The sequence below is a fragment of the Oncorhynchus mykiss genome, chromosome 1 (assembly GCF_057628025.1).
Source record: "Oncorhynchus mykiss isolate SJ-2025 chromosome 1, ASM5762802v1, whole genome shotgun sequence".
In the NCBI taxonomy this organism is placed as follows: Eukaryota; Metazoa; Chordata; class Actinopteri; order Salmoniformes; family Salmonidae; genus Oncorhynchus; species Oncorhynchus mykiss.
Genome location: NC_143022.1, coordinates 21768772 through 21783022, shown reverse-complemented (window position 1 = coordinate 21783022; position 14251 = coordinate 21768772). Strand labels below are relative to the sequence as shown.

Genomic DNA, 14251 nt, shown 5'->3' with positions numbered 1-14251 from the left:
GTCCGGTACCTCTTGCCGTGCGGTAGCAGAGAGAAGAGTCTATGATTTGGGTGGCTGGAGTCTTTGACAATTTTTTGGGCCTTCCTCTGACACCGCGTAGTATAGAGGTCCTGGATGAAGAAGAAGAAATGTAGGTAGAGTATATTGCATTCTGGGAACTGTAGTTTATGTTATTAACCCATAATAACACATATGTCCCCCATATCTTACCTGGGCAATGCCTCGAACACAGTCCAATCAGGCATCCAGATGCAGCCAGGCACTATGAGTCCATAGACAAAGGCCCAAAGCATTGGCAGCATGTAGAACAGGAAGTGCAGAATCTACAACAGGGATTACGTCACAGGATTACATTACAGTACAAGTGTCTCAGAGACATCTGTGTGATTCCAGCCGGCCCGCTCCACTGTACAGCTCTGACACTCCAATGGAGAATTAATATAGACACACCAATGGACAATTAATGCAGTACATCTTCATCCTTGCTAGGGCACTAACAGTGTTACAACAGTACAAGCACTCCCACAGAATACAGATAATACTGCTGCCGGCTGCATAGACAACACACACACACACACACACACCCACACATTTTAAGTGCTTTCACAATGCACACTGAGGACCAAATTGTAGTGTTCAAATAGAGGTCATTACATTGACTCTCACTTGCACTTCAACAGATAATATTTGGAGCTTGAAAGTCAGGTAGCTGCTGAAGTAATGGCATCAAATTATACCTTTTGAACAGTGGCTTTTGTTCTAGGGCTTTGGTTCTGATGAATCCTAATGAATTGAGTACAGAGGCTGAGAGTCAATCACATGTTGCCCTTCAGTCCTTGGAGCAGTGTCTGTGTGCTGCGCCCGGTCATCTGTCTGCCGTGGTTTATCACCATCAATGATTAAAAAGGTTGCTCAATGCAAAGGCAGGGTAACACCATACCCACCCACCCACCCACACACACACACACACACACACACACACACACACACACACACACACACACACACACACACACACACACACACACACACACACACACACACACACACACACACCTGTATTGCACACACATGCTTTGACACACACATGCTAGCTAGAGCATACACACATGCACGCATACACACACACACCTCCCACCCAGTGTGTTGCTGATGGGGGGTTCAGGGGAAGGAGGATTAGCTTATCAAGTTCTCAGCATGCAGTCCCCTGCCTGATCGATGCTTTGCCATTGTTCCTGGACTGTAGCCATAACAAGGTCTTTAGATAACCTATTGACTCCGTTAAGAACCCTAATAAAACAAAACACCCAGCATTTGGAGTAAACCCAGGCGGTCGTTGAGACTGGCCCCGTCACAACTACATTCTCTTGCCTAAGAAATCAGAGACGATGAACCAACCTGGCCTCTCAGCCCTCTCATTGTGGTGTAATGATGAGATGCACATAGAGGAGAGAGAGTTCAGGCTTCAAGGCAACTCCAAGTGAACTCTGGATGGAGTGGCTATTACATTGTTATTTAAAACAAAGTGGGTTAGCAACTATTAAGGGATGCCACTGACACTGCAAAGAGGCATTCTCTGTGTCTGAAGTACCCAAAATAACCTTGGGGTAGCCCCCCGGGTCCTTCAGATAGGGCTCATACTGGCCAAGGTAGATAGAACAGGCCTCTAGAGGGGAGTCCCCCCCCCCCCCCCCTCCCCCCCCACACACACACACACACACACACACACACACACACGCACACACACACACACACACACACACACACACACACACACACACACACGCGAGGAAGGTTACAACATGATCCTCTAGGCAAGAGTACTTTATAAACTACTCATCTGTAGGATCAGTTATTGTAATTTAAACCATGTCTGGTCACAGGAGAACATGAACGAGTATTGAATGAAAATCCCATTAAAACATATAATAAGTAGATACATTTTTCCACAAATCAGACAAATCATCTTCAAGTGGCTTTTTGAGAGGGAAGTGTCATATGAGACCACCCATGTGACATGATTGAATCAGCACAACAGATGTTGGACATAATCTATGCATCATGAACAAATCTTATCTACTACAAAGACAGGTGGCACATGAGGGAATAATTTACATATGCATTGACTCTTTCGGCTGTACTAAAATTGGTGCGCTGGACCAATCCTAATATAACGCTTTGTTTCTGATGTTTTATTTTTGAGTGTGTAACGCTCGTCTGATGAAGAAGGAGTGGACCAAAGCGCAGCGTGGAACGTGTTCGTGATAGTTATTTAAATCTGACCACTAGAACAAAAATAACAACACGAGAAAGGAACCGTTCTGTAAGATAACTAAGACTATACAGAAAACAACTACCTACAAACCCAGGTGGGGAAAAAGGCTACATAAGTACGATTCTCAATCAGAGACAACGATAGACAGCTGCCTCTGATTGAGAACCACACCCGGCCAAACACAAAGAAATAGAAAACATAGAAATAATGAAACTAAAATGCCCACCCTAGTCACACCCCGGCCTAACCAAAATATAGAATAAAAGCCTCTCTATGGCCAGGGCGTGACAGTGTGTTTTTTTCTAAGTGTGTATTCAGGCCCTGCTGGCTCACCAAGCCCCTGAAGAGAGTGAAGGACATGGTCCCCAGTATTAGCAGCACCTGGAAAAGGTCTGTTGTGCGTCAGATGAGACTAAAACAGATGAGATGCTTCTACACCTGCATTGCTTGCTGTTTGGGGTTTTAGGCTGGGTTTCTGTACAGCACTTTGAGATATCAGCTGATGTACGAAGGGCTATATAAATACATTTGATTTGATTTGATTTGATGCACTGAGATGATATGCAAACATAGCCATAAGTACACACTTCTGAGAAGATATTGTATAAACATAGCATTACTAGGACCAGGAGTTTTTCCTGATCAAGTCTTAACTCTGAGCCATAGAAATAGAATGATGAAAACGGGCTTGGAACCTTTAACCCTCGCATTTGACTGGTAAACTCATGGGCACATTCACAATGGCTGCCTGGTACTGTGACGCAACAATTTTTATGGTAACATAGAATGTTCATTCAAAGTATGTTAACTGATGTGGCTCATGCAATGGAATGTATTTTTTGTAATGTCAGTTGAGTTGAATCAACAAATCACAGCACATATTGAAGGGTACACTTCCTGCTTTGTGCCTATTGGTACACTCGCAATGGCCGCCAGTACACCCATTATGCCATCCTTGACCTGAATAGATGCCGCGTTCTAAACAACTGGAAACTCTGAAAAATACGAGGTCAAATCATGATCTCAGTGATCTTCAAGTCGGAGCTCTAGAAAGAGGCCCGGGTTCACGAGTTGCATGACCCTTCAAATCTATTTTTCCCGGTAGCAACTCATTTTTTTCTCAGTTGTTTTGAACACACTGAAGTCAGAAGTCACAGTGTTTTGGAACTCGGCAAGAGTACCACAGTATGAGTCATAACCGTGTAAATCTCTTTGGGACAAGGTGACTTTTATCAACATATTCACCTGTATTTACCCCCAACAAATGAAACGTTAATTAGCTGATAATGTGGCTATTTTAAAGAACTACAAATGCAATGATGATCTGGACGAGACTGCCACATTGAGGCAAAGGTAAGAATCTCTGGATTAACTAACTATCTAATGTTAGCTAAATGTTGTTATGAATAAATTGGCAAAATGTCTTTAAATATACCTGTTAGCAAAGGTGCCAGCTAGAGATGATGTGCAGGAGCTTGCAGGGATTTGTAGTCTTGCATGATGTTTACTTTGATGCTAATTAGCATTTTCAAATCTGAGAGAATATACACTACCGCTGGCCTTCTAGGCAGTTGCAAAGAAAAAGTCATATCTCAGACTGGTCAATAAAAAGAAAAGATTAAGATGGGCAAAAGAACACAGCCACTGGACAGAGGAACTGTGCCGAGAAGGCCAGCATCCCAGAGTCGCCTCTTCACTGTTGACATTGAGACTGGTGTTTATGGTATTATTTATTGAAGCTGCCAGTTGAGGACTTGTGAGGCATCTGTTTCTCAAACTAGGCATCTGTTTCTCAAACTAGACACTCTAATGTACTTGTCCTCTTGCTCAGTTGTGCACCGGGGCCTCCCACTCCTCTTTCTATTCTGGTTAGAGCCAGTTTGCACTGTTCTGTGAAGGGAGTAGTACACAGCGTTGCACGAGATCTTCAGTTTCTTGACAATTTCTCGCATGGAATAGCTTTCATTTCTCAGAACAAGAATAGACTGACGAGTTTCAGAAGAAAGTTCTTTGTTTCTGGCCAAAAATGTGCTTTTCTTTTAAAAACAAGGACATTTCTAAGTTTTGAAGGGTAGTGTATGTATATTGATAAATGTCACCTTGTCCACAAGAGATGTACATGGTTATCAAAATGTCACGCAAGGGTAAGGCTACACGAAACACAGCCCTTCTTTTAAGTGTTTCTAAAATCCCCTATGGGAAAAATGTATGGTGGAAAAACGATTGGAACCATTTCCCTGTTTGACCGCTAGGTTTTATGGGTATTATGACACCTCCACTATGGGGCTCTATGGACACCCATTCTATTTCTATGATCTGAGCCCTAGTTTTCCTGGTGAGGTCACATGGTTAGGTTAAACTCCTGGTCCTAAGCAATCCATCAGGTTAATCACCTGCGACCTTCTCCATCTCACCCTGTATCCGCTGAGGGTGGGCCCGGTCTTGGACATGTTGAAACAGCTTGATCGCTCCCCATATAGGAAGCAATAGGAAGGGCATGTTGAGCCAGAAAGCAGGACGGATATCTGACCCAAATTGACCTGCCAGGGAGGGAAACACAGAGAGCATTTCATCCCTTAAAAGTATGAGGAGGAACTGGGTACATCTGAAGTAGAGTAGAGCAGTCTAATTTTAACCGTGTTATAGTTGACACATTTCCATGATGTTTACATGAGAAACAGAGTAGACCTTTGCCAAAAGAGACCACATTATCATAACTTGGAGGCTATTGTCACACCCTGACCTTAGAGAGCAGTTTTATTTCTCTATTTGGTTAGGTCAGGGTGTGATGTGTGGTGGGCATTCTATGTTTTGTTTTCTAGGTTTCTGTATTTCTATGTTTTGGCCGGGTATGGTTCTCAATTAGGGACAGCTGTCTATCGTTGTCTCTGATTGAGAATCATACTTAGGCAGCCTTTTTCCCCACCTAGTGTGTGGGTAATTATTATTTTCCGTGTGTGTTCGTGGGCACATCGGGTGCGGCACGGTCATTGCTGTTTACCTGTTTGTTTAGGTTTCACTCCAATTAAAAGATGTGGAACTCCATGCACGCTGCGCCTTGGTTGATTTATGACAGGGAGTTTGAGGATAGTGAGCGTTACAGCTATATTATACACAGCTTGTAATTAACTTAAATGATGTTCTAAATATGTCCGTAGTAGGGCATCATTGAACTAATATGCAACTTAAATACAAAATGATGGTAACACATTGTTGTGGGTTAGTTTGATCCTCCGATACTTCTTAGTTTGAAACCCAGAGAACAGATGCTTTGAGACTAGTTTTGCTTTGTTCTGTCAATGTTAATAAAGGCAAGTGCATTGTTGTACTGGCAGCCTACACTATGACACTGATGCTACAACGCTGTACAGTTGATTAACTCGGTCATTGTGGGATACAGGAGGGGTGAAGGTGAGACTCACCTACAACAACTCCTGTCACAAAGACTCTCATGTTGGCAAACAACGATCCAGCCCAGAAGAGACCGAGGGTATGATAAGACATACTGAGAGAGGGGAAGAAATGGCCCAAAGTGGTTACTCCAAACACTGTAAACTAGTGGCAGCACACAGCTTCAAATGAATGGCCCAGCAGTGAGATGATGTGTGGTCACACAAAGATGTCCCGATTCTGCGGTACGAATCCTTAGCCCTCTTGGCGAAGGGGACTATAAGGTACAATACAATATAATACAATACTTGCTTAATTGGTCCAGGCATGAATGGAGTGTATTAGAATGGTGGTGTATGTGTGATTTGTAGATCAACATTACAAGAAGACCAAGGTGACACAGTGTTCCATAAGCGTTGTATCATCATGAGGTACATGATAAAGTGCACTATTCCGTCCCAGTAGCAGATCACGATGGCTGTCCCTGCCACACACAATGCAACCATGAACCTCATGGCACTGGAACAACAGACAGATTCAACATCTGTATGCATATTAGCAAGATGGAGAATCGAGAGACAAACCATTTTCTGGTAGAATTCCATAATTCCGGAGAGAAAACAGTCATGTTCCAAAGAACTCACAAGGTCAATGACACAAGTGAAGGACAACTCTGCTAACACTGTAAAGACAATGTGAACATTCAGTACTGTGGAAGATTGATATTGTGAAAGTGGACAATAATGAGCATGAAGCAATACAGCATTATAGAAAGTTTATCAATTACACAACAGAAAATAACTTGGATTAATGCATAGCTGTTGGTCTGTTCAACTTTCTTTGTGGCGATTAGCATACACGGATTGCATTTGTGAGCATATTCAGCTTTAAGAAAGGCCCTCATTCAATTTGTTGCGAAATTCAGCCGATTTCAACATAATTCTGTAGCAGCTAGATGTTAAGTTGTAGGAACAATTATGATTATCCTCATTGTAGTCATGGTGAAGAGAAAGCTCCTTCCTCCATGTAATTATTTCCCAATCTGCTTTGTCTTCCTCTTAAAACATTTAATAAAACTGTCAGAACAATATTACTGCTTATAAAGACGCTTTGAACAAGAGTGGATTTGTGAGAAGCTCAACCTCTTTTTCTCTCATGAACAGTTAGCTAACCACCACAACTCCTTTTCTTTCACACTCTCTCTTTCTCACCATCCTTGTGTTTAAAATATTTCCCTCCAACCAACCAGCTATTGATTTTCTGGGCTGTGGAGAGAGATAATGATGTCTGATGGCTGTAGGCTGGGTGAAGGGAGATTTATATTGGGAGATGTGGGTTGAGTTTTCCTCGGGTTAAGAGCACAGCGGTGCTGAGAGGGCACCTATCTCAGAGTCATAGCCTGAAACCCCATGTGGGTCTGGGAGACACATAATGAGTGGCGGGGGATAAAGTGGACTGGAGATAGCCAAGGAAAGGAGCTCACTTATAGTGGCTGATAATGTGCTGCCAACAGACGTGGTGGTTCTCCACATTATTCTCCAGAATCTTTAACCTCTAAAACACTAAGCATTGGGGGGGTCATATATATATTTAATTTAGAATTTTAGGACCCCTGTAACTAGGTATCAAAATTTGTATAAAATATTGTATTTGGCCTTTACTACTATAGCCCATATAAACGCATTTAAAACACATTCAGAAATGGCAGAACCAACAGTCCAAAAATAAATCATAAGGAATAAAGTTTTGAAGTTGCTTTCCTGTGTCTAGGAAACACAAGAAAGCTAAGGAAAATATTTACGTTTTTTGAACACATATTGAAACCCTTTTTTTGTTGGCACAAAATTACCTCAAAACTACCATTTCATGTTTTTTTTTAACAAGTTCTGGTTACCTTCAGACCCGTAATAATTGTGGGAGTGTCTCATCTTTCCATAGAGTGGTCATATTATTTTCTAGGCCAAACCGTTTGGACGCTACAGACATTTTCGTGAGAAGACCTATTGTCGGGATGTCTCATGGTCTGACCAACATCACTGTAGTTTGGCCACCGCAGATGCGGAAGGCTGACACAGGCGGATGCGGTGGATGTTACTAATACTGAACAAAATATGAAACGCAACATGCCACAATTTCAACGATTTTACTGAGTTACAGTTTATATAAGGAAATAAGTCATATGAAATTAATTCATTAGGTCCTAATCTATGGATTTCACTTGACTGGGCAAAGGCGCAGCCATGGGTGGGCCTGGGAGGGCACAGGCCCACCCACTTGGGAGCCAGGCCCACCCACTGTGGAGCCAGGGCCAGCCAATCAGTTTTTCCCAACAAAAGGGCTTCATTACAGACAGAAATACTCCTCAGCTGTCCGGGTGGCTGGTCTCAGACGATCCCGCAGATGAAGAAGCCAGATGTGGAGGTCCTGGGCTGGCATGGTCTGTAGTTGTGAGGTCGGTTGGACGTACTGACAAAATCTCTAGAACGACGTTGGAGGCGGCTTATGGTAGAGAAATTAACATTCAATTATCTGGCAACAGCTCTGGTGGTTATTCTTGCAGTCAGCATGCCAATTGCACGCTCTCTCAAAACTTGAGACATCTGTGGCATTGTGTTGTGTGACAAAACTGCACATTTTAGAGTGACCTTTTATTGTCCCCAAAACAAGGTGCACCTGTGTAATGATTCTGCTGTTTAATCAGTTTATTGATATGCCACACCTGTCAGGTGATAGATTATATTGGCAAAGGAGAAATGCTCACTAACAGGGACATAAACACATTTCTGCACAAAAATTTAGAGAAAAAAGCTTTTTGTGTGTAAGGAACATTTCTGGGATCTTTTATTTAAGCTCGGGAATCATGGGACCAACACTTTACATGTTGCGTTTATATTTTTGTTCAGTATAGATTGACGCACGGGTTATATTAAGGATTAAAGGAAATGCCTGCATGGTCAGTCAGTAGCCATTACTACCATTGATTTACAGTACCAGTCAAAAGTTTGGACACACTTACTCGTTCAAGGGATTTTCTTTGTTTAGACTATTTTCTACATTGTAGAATAATAGTGAAGACATAAAAACTATGAAATAACACATGGAATCAGGTAGTAACCAAACAAGTGTTAAACAAATCAAAATATATTTTATATTTGAGATTCCTCAAAGTAGCCACCCCTTTCCTTAATGACAGCTTTGCACACGCTAGGCATTCTCTCAACCAGCTTCATGAGGTCCTCACCTGGAATGCATTTCAATTAACAGGTGTGCCTTGTTAAAAGTGAATTTGCATTTGAGCCAATCAGTTGTGTTGTGACAAGGTAGGGGTGGTAAAAGACCAAGTCCATATTATGGCAAGAACAGCTCAAATAAGCAAAGAGAAACGACAGTCACTACTGCAAATCAAAAAAAAATTAAATGTCACGTGCGCCGAATACAACAGGTGTAGGTAGACCTTACAGTGAAATGCTTACTTACAGGCTCTAACCAATGGTGCGGGAGAAAAAAAGGTGTGTGTGTGTGTGTGTGTGTGTGTGTGTGTGTGTGTGTGTGTGTGTGTGTGTGTGTGTGTGTGTGTGTGTGTGTGTGTGTGTGTGTGTGTGTGAGAGTAAAGAAATAAAACAACAGTAAAAAGACATTTGAAAAAAGAATAGCAAGACTATATACCTGTTAGTCAGGCTTATTGAGGTAGTATGTACATGTAGGTATCGTTAAAGTGATTATGCATATTTGATGAACAGAGAGTAGCAGAAGCGTAAAAAGAGGGGTTGGCGGGTGGTGGGACACAATGCAGACACAATGTAAGACATGAAGGTCAGTCAATCTGGAAAATTTCAAGAGCTTTGAACGTTTCTTCAAATGCAGTCGCAAAAAACATCATGTGCTATGATGAAACTGTCTCTCATGAGGACCGTCACAGGAAAGGAAGACCCAGAGTTACCTCTGCTGCAGAGGATAAGGTCATTAGAGTTACCAGCCTCAGAAATTGCAGCCCAAATAAACGCTTCACAGAGTTGAAGTAACGGACACATCTCAACATCCGCTGTTCAGAGGAGAATGTGTGAATCAGACCTTCATGGTCAAATTGCTGCAAAGAAACCACTAATAAAGGACATCTGGTTTGTGCTTAGTGTGACTATCATTTGTTTTTCAACAGGACAATGACCCAACACACCTCCAGGCTGTGTAAGTGCTATTTAACGAAGAAGGAGAGTGATGGAGTGCTGCATCAGATGACCTGGCCTCCACAGTCAAATCAAATCATATTTTATTTGTCACATACACATGGTTAGCAGATGTTAATGCGATTGTAGCGAAATGCTTGAGCTTCTAGTTCCGACAGTCACCTACTGGATATCCTGCCATCAGCTCTTCCATAAACACCTGTGTGCAGGCCTATCTGCTAGATGCCCCGTGGCTAAGCCATGCAAGTGCTGCTCAGTAGATGATTCTGAAGAAGGGGGATCAGCCCAGAGCTGTGATGGAGAAGGATAATCCCTCCTGTTTTACCTGTTAGATGGCTCAGATAAACCAGACCCTCTAGAGCACATATGTCAGAGTCAAGGCCCGCGGGCCACATCCGGCCCGCAAGAAGGTTTTTTACGGCCCCTGGGATGATCTTGATTTATTATTAGAACCGGCCCGCAGCAAGCCGGCAGCCCGCAGATCTTTTACACGCACCAATACTACATTTCCCACAATGCAAAGGTGACGCACCGAGCAGTAGGCTGCTTCATTTCAATATTTATTGGCACAGCAGTCGTCAGCATCACAGTAAAATTAACTTTCAGATACCCATCAAAAATGGCAAAACGGAAGGTGGATACTGAGAACCGGGGGTTTCAAACAAGGTGGGAGTCGGAGTATATGTTCACGAAGGTAGCTGGAAAACCTGTGTGTCTTCTGTGTGGAGAAAGTGTGGCGGTACTGAAAGAGTATAATCTGAGACGACATTATGAAACGAAACACGCGGACACACACGCGGACGCAACTGTCAAGGCCAGTTTTATTTTGGCAGAAGAGATCGCTAAATCAGCCCGGCCATTTACGGAGGGGGATTTCATCAAAAACTGCATGATTAAAGTTTGTGACGAAGTTTGCCCAGAAAAAAGGCAACTCTTTTTAAATGTGAGTCTGAGCAGAAACACCATTGCCGAGAGAGTAGACCAGTTGTCCATCAATCTAAAAGAGCAGCTTGTGAAAAAGGGAAAAGATTTTATTGCATATTCCTTGGCTGTGGATGAGAGCACCGACATTTCTGACATTGCCCAGTTGTCAATTTTCATCCGCGGAGTGGACTCCAACCTAAGCGTGACAGAGGAGTTTTTGGCTTTACGTCCTATGCATGGCACAACTACGGGGCATGATTTGTATGAAGAGGTGTCAAGATGTGTAAATGAGATGGAGCTGCCTTGGGAAAAACTCGTGGGTTTGACAACCGACGGAGCACCTGCGATGTGTGGACACAGGAGCGGACTGGTGGCGAAGATACGGGAAAAGATGCAAGAGGAAAACGCGACAGGTGAGCTGACAGCTTATCATTGTATCATACACCAGGAAGCGTTGTGCGGTAAAGCCTTGAAAATGGAGCATGTAATGAGCATCATCACGCGCACAGTTAACTTTATCAGAGCCAAAGGTTTGAATCACCGCCAGTTCAAGGCATTTCTGACGGAGTTAGAAACGGAGCATGGTGATTTGCCTTATCACACAGAGGTGCGATGGCTAAGCCAGGGAAAGGTGCTTCAAAGATGTTTCGAGCTTCGTGAGGAGATTTGTCTGTTCTTGGACAGCAAAGGGAAAGACACAACACAACTCCGAGACGAAATGTTTCTGTGTGAAATGGCTTTTCTGTGTGACATTACGAGTCATCTGAATGCAATAAACTTGCAGCTGCAGGGTCGGGATCGTGTCATCTCTGATATGTACAGTACAGTGAAGGCATTTAAAACCAAACTGACTCTGTGGGAGACGCAGATGCGGAAAGAAAATTTGAGCCACTTTCCCAGCTGCCAGACCATGAAAGAGAAGCTCTCTATCAGTGCGTTCCCGAGCACACAGTTGGCTGATAAAATAGGTATGCTTGCCGCTGACTTTCGACGCCGATTTGCTGACTTTGAAGCACAAAAAAGCAGGTTGGAACTGCTCGGTAACCCATTTGCTGTTGACGTGGAAAGCTCACCACCAAACCTCCAAATGGAGTTGATTGACCTCCAATGCAATGATGCACTGAGGGCAAAATATGCGGCAGTGGGTGCTGCGGAGTTCGCCCGTTTCCTCCCCGGCACAATGCCCCAGCTGCGCATCCAGGCTGCTCAAACGTTGTCTATGTTTGGCAGCACATACCTGTGTGAACAACTGTTTTCTTTGATGAACCTGAACAAAACATCACACAGAAGTCGACTTACTGCTGAACACCTCCACTCAATTCTGAGGATTTCTTCAGCTCAGAGCCTTACCCCGAACATTGATGAACTTGTGGAAAAGATGGGACACCACCAAGTATCACCCTCAACCTCAAACAAGTGAACATTACTGTGCAATCACATATTTAGAGTTTTTACTCAGTTCAAGTTTAAAAGTTAAAATTTAATATTTGTTTTCACTGCATGTTACTTCTCCTTAAACAAAGTGTTGTTTTTGATTAATAGATTTTTGCACTTTATTTTTTTGTATTTCAATCCAATTATATTTTAAAAATATTTCAGTTGAGTGGATGATAGAAAATTGCTATTATTGTTTTTTCTTTGAAGTAAATTTAGCCCACTTTTGCTAAAATAGAAAATATAGTCTACTGATGGTGCCTTGAATACCGGTTTCTTTCATTTAATGTTCATGTTATGGGGATATTTATATAAAGGAAATGTGTCTTTTGTGTCTGTTGAAAATTAAAGATTACTGACAGAGCCATAAGAAAATATTGCTTTATTTATCTGATCATATTGTAATATATTTGTTAGGTTTTCAGTAGGTTCAATTAGGTTCACTAGACTATATGCGTCATTTAAAAATTTTTCAATGAACATTCGAACAGTCCGGCCCTCGTCTTGTAGCTGATTTTTTTATTTGGCCCTCCGTCCATTTGACTTTGACACCCCTGCTCTAGAGGATTAGAATGCCACAGGTACTTTGAGAGAGACAGAGTGTGTGTGTCTCGATCTGTGTGTTTATCAGGGGACAGCAGCATCGTCAGGGAGATGGGGAGGGATGCAGGACGGCTGTCTGAGCCATTACACACGGGTGCCATCACCCTAACCCTGACGTTATAAGGGACAGCCAATTCTTGTAATACAGCTAATATATGGATTGTGCACCCTATTCCATTTCATGAAAACATGAGCTCAAAGAAGTCTTTATAAGCCTGTAAAATGTTCTGTAAAGGTACATCGCCTGGCTTAGTATTTGGTAGTATTGCCTTTAAATTGTTTAACTTGGGTCAAACGTTTCGGGTAGCCTTCCATAAGCTTCCCACAATAAGTTAGGAGAATTTTGGCCCATTCCTCCTGACAGAGCTGGTCTAACTGGGTCAGGTTTGTAGGCCTCCTTGCTCGCACACACCTTTTCAGCTCTGCCCTCAAATGTTCTATAGGATTGAGGTCAGAGCTTTGTGATGGCCACTCCAATATCTTGACTTTGGAAGTATACTTTGGAAGTATGCTTGGGGTCATTGTCCATTTGGAAGACCCATTTGCGACCAAGCTTTAACTTCCCTACTGATGTCTTGAGATGTTGTTTCAATATATCCACATAACTTTCCTCCCTTATGATGCCATCTATTTTGTGAAGTGCACCAGTCCCTTCTGCAGCAAAGCACCCCCAAAACATGATGCTGCCACCCCCATGCTTCATGGTTGGGATGGTGTTCTTCAGCTTGCAAGCCTCCCCCTTTTTCTTCCAGACATAACGATGGTCATTATGGCCCAACAGTTCTATTTTAGTTTCATCAGACCACAGGACATTTCTCCAAAAAGTACAATCTTATTCCCCATGTGCAGTTGCAAACCGTAATCTGTCTTTTTTATGGCGGTTTTGGAGCAATGGTTTCTTCCTTGCTGAGCGGCCTTTCAGGTTATGTCGATATAGGACTCGTTTAACTGTGGATATAGATACTTTTGTACCCGTTTCCTCCAGCATCTTTATTTTTTTTTTTTACCCCTTTTTCTCCCCAATTTCGTGGTATCCAATTGTTTTAGTAGCTACTATCTTGTCTCATCGCTACAACTCCCATACGGGCTAGGGAGAGACGAAGGTTGAAAGTCATGCGTCCTCCGATACACAACCCAACCAAGCCGCACTGCTTCTTAACACAGCGCTCATCCAACCCGGAAGCCAGCCGCACCAATGTGTCAGAGGAAACACTGTGCACCTGGCAACCTTGGTTAGGTCCTTTGCTGTTGTTCTGGGATTGATTTGCACTTTTCGCACCAAAGTACGTTCATCTCTAGGAGATCTCCTTCCTGAGCGTCTCCTTCCTGAGCGCTATGACGGCAGTGTGGTCCCATGGTGTTTATACTTGCGTCTTATTGTTTGTACAGATGAACATGGTACCTTCAGGCGTTTGGATGAACCAGACGAGGATGAACCAGA

The 14251-nt window shown here is 42.9% G+C and overlaps 1 pseudogene; it reads right to left on the bottom strand.

Moving 5' to 3' along the window:
• Positions 1 to 206: 206 nt before the first annotated feature.
• LOC110532051 (transmembrane 6 superfamily member 2-like) lies at positions 207 to 7593 on the bottom strand (annotated as a pseudogene).
• Positions 7594 to 14251: the final 6658 nt, after the last annotated feature.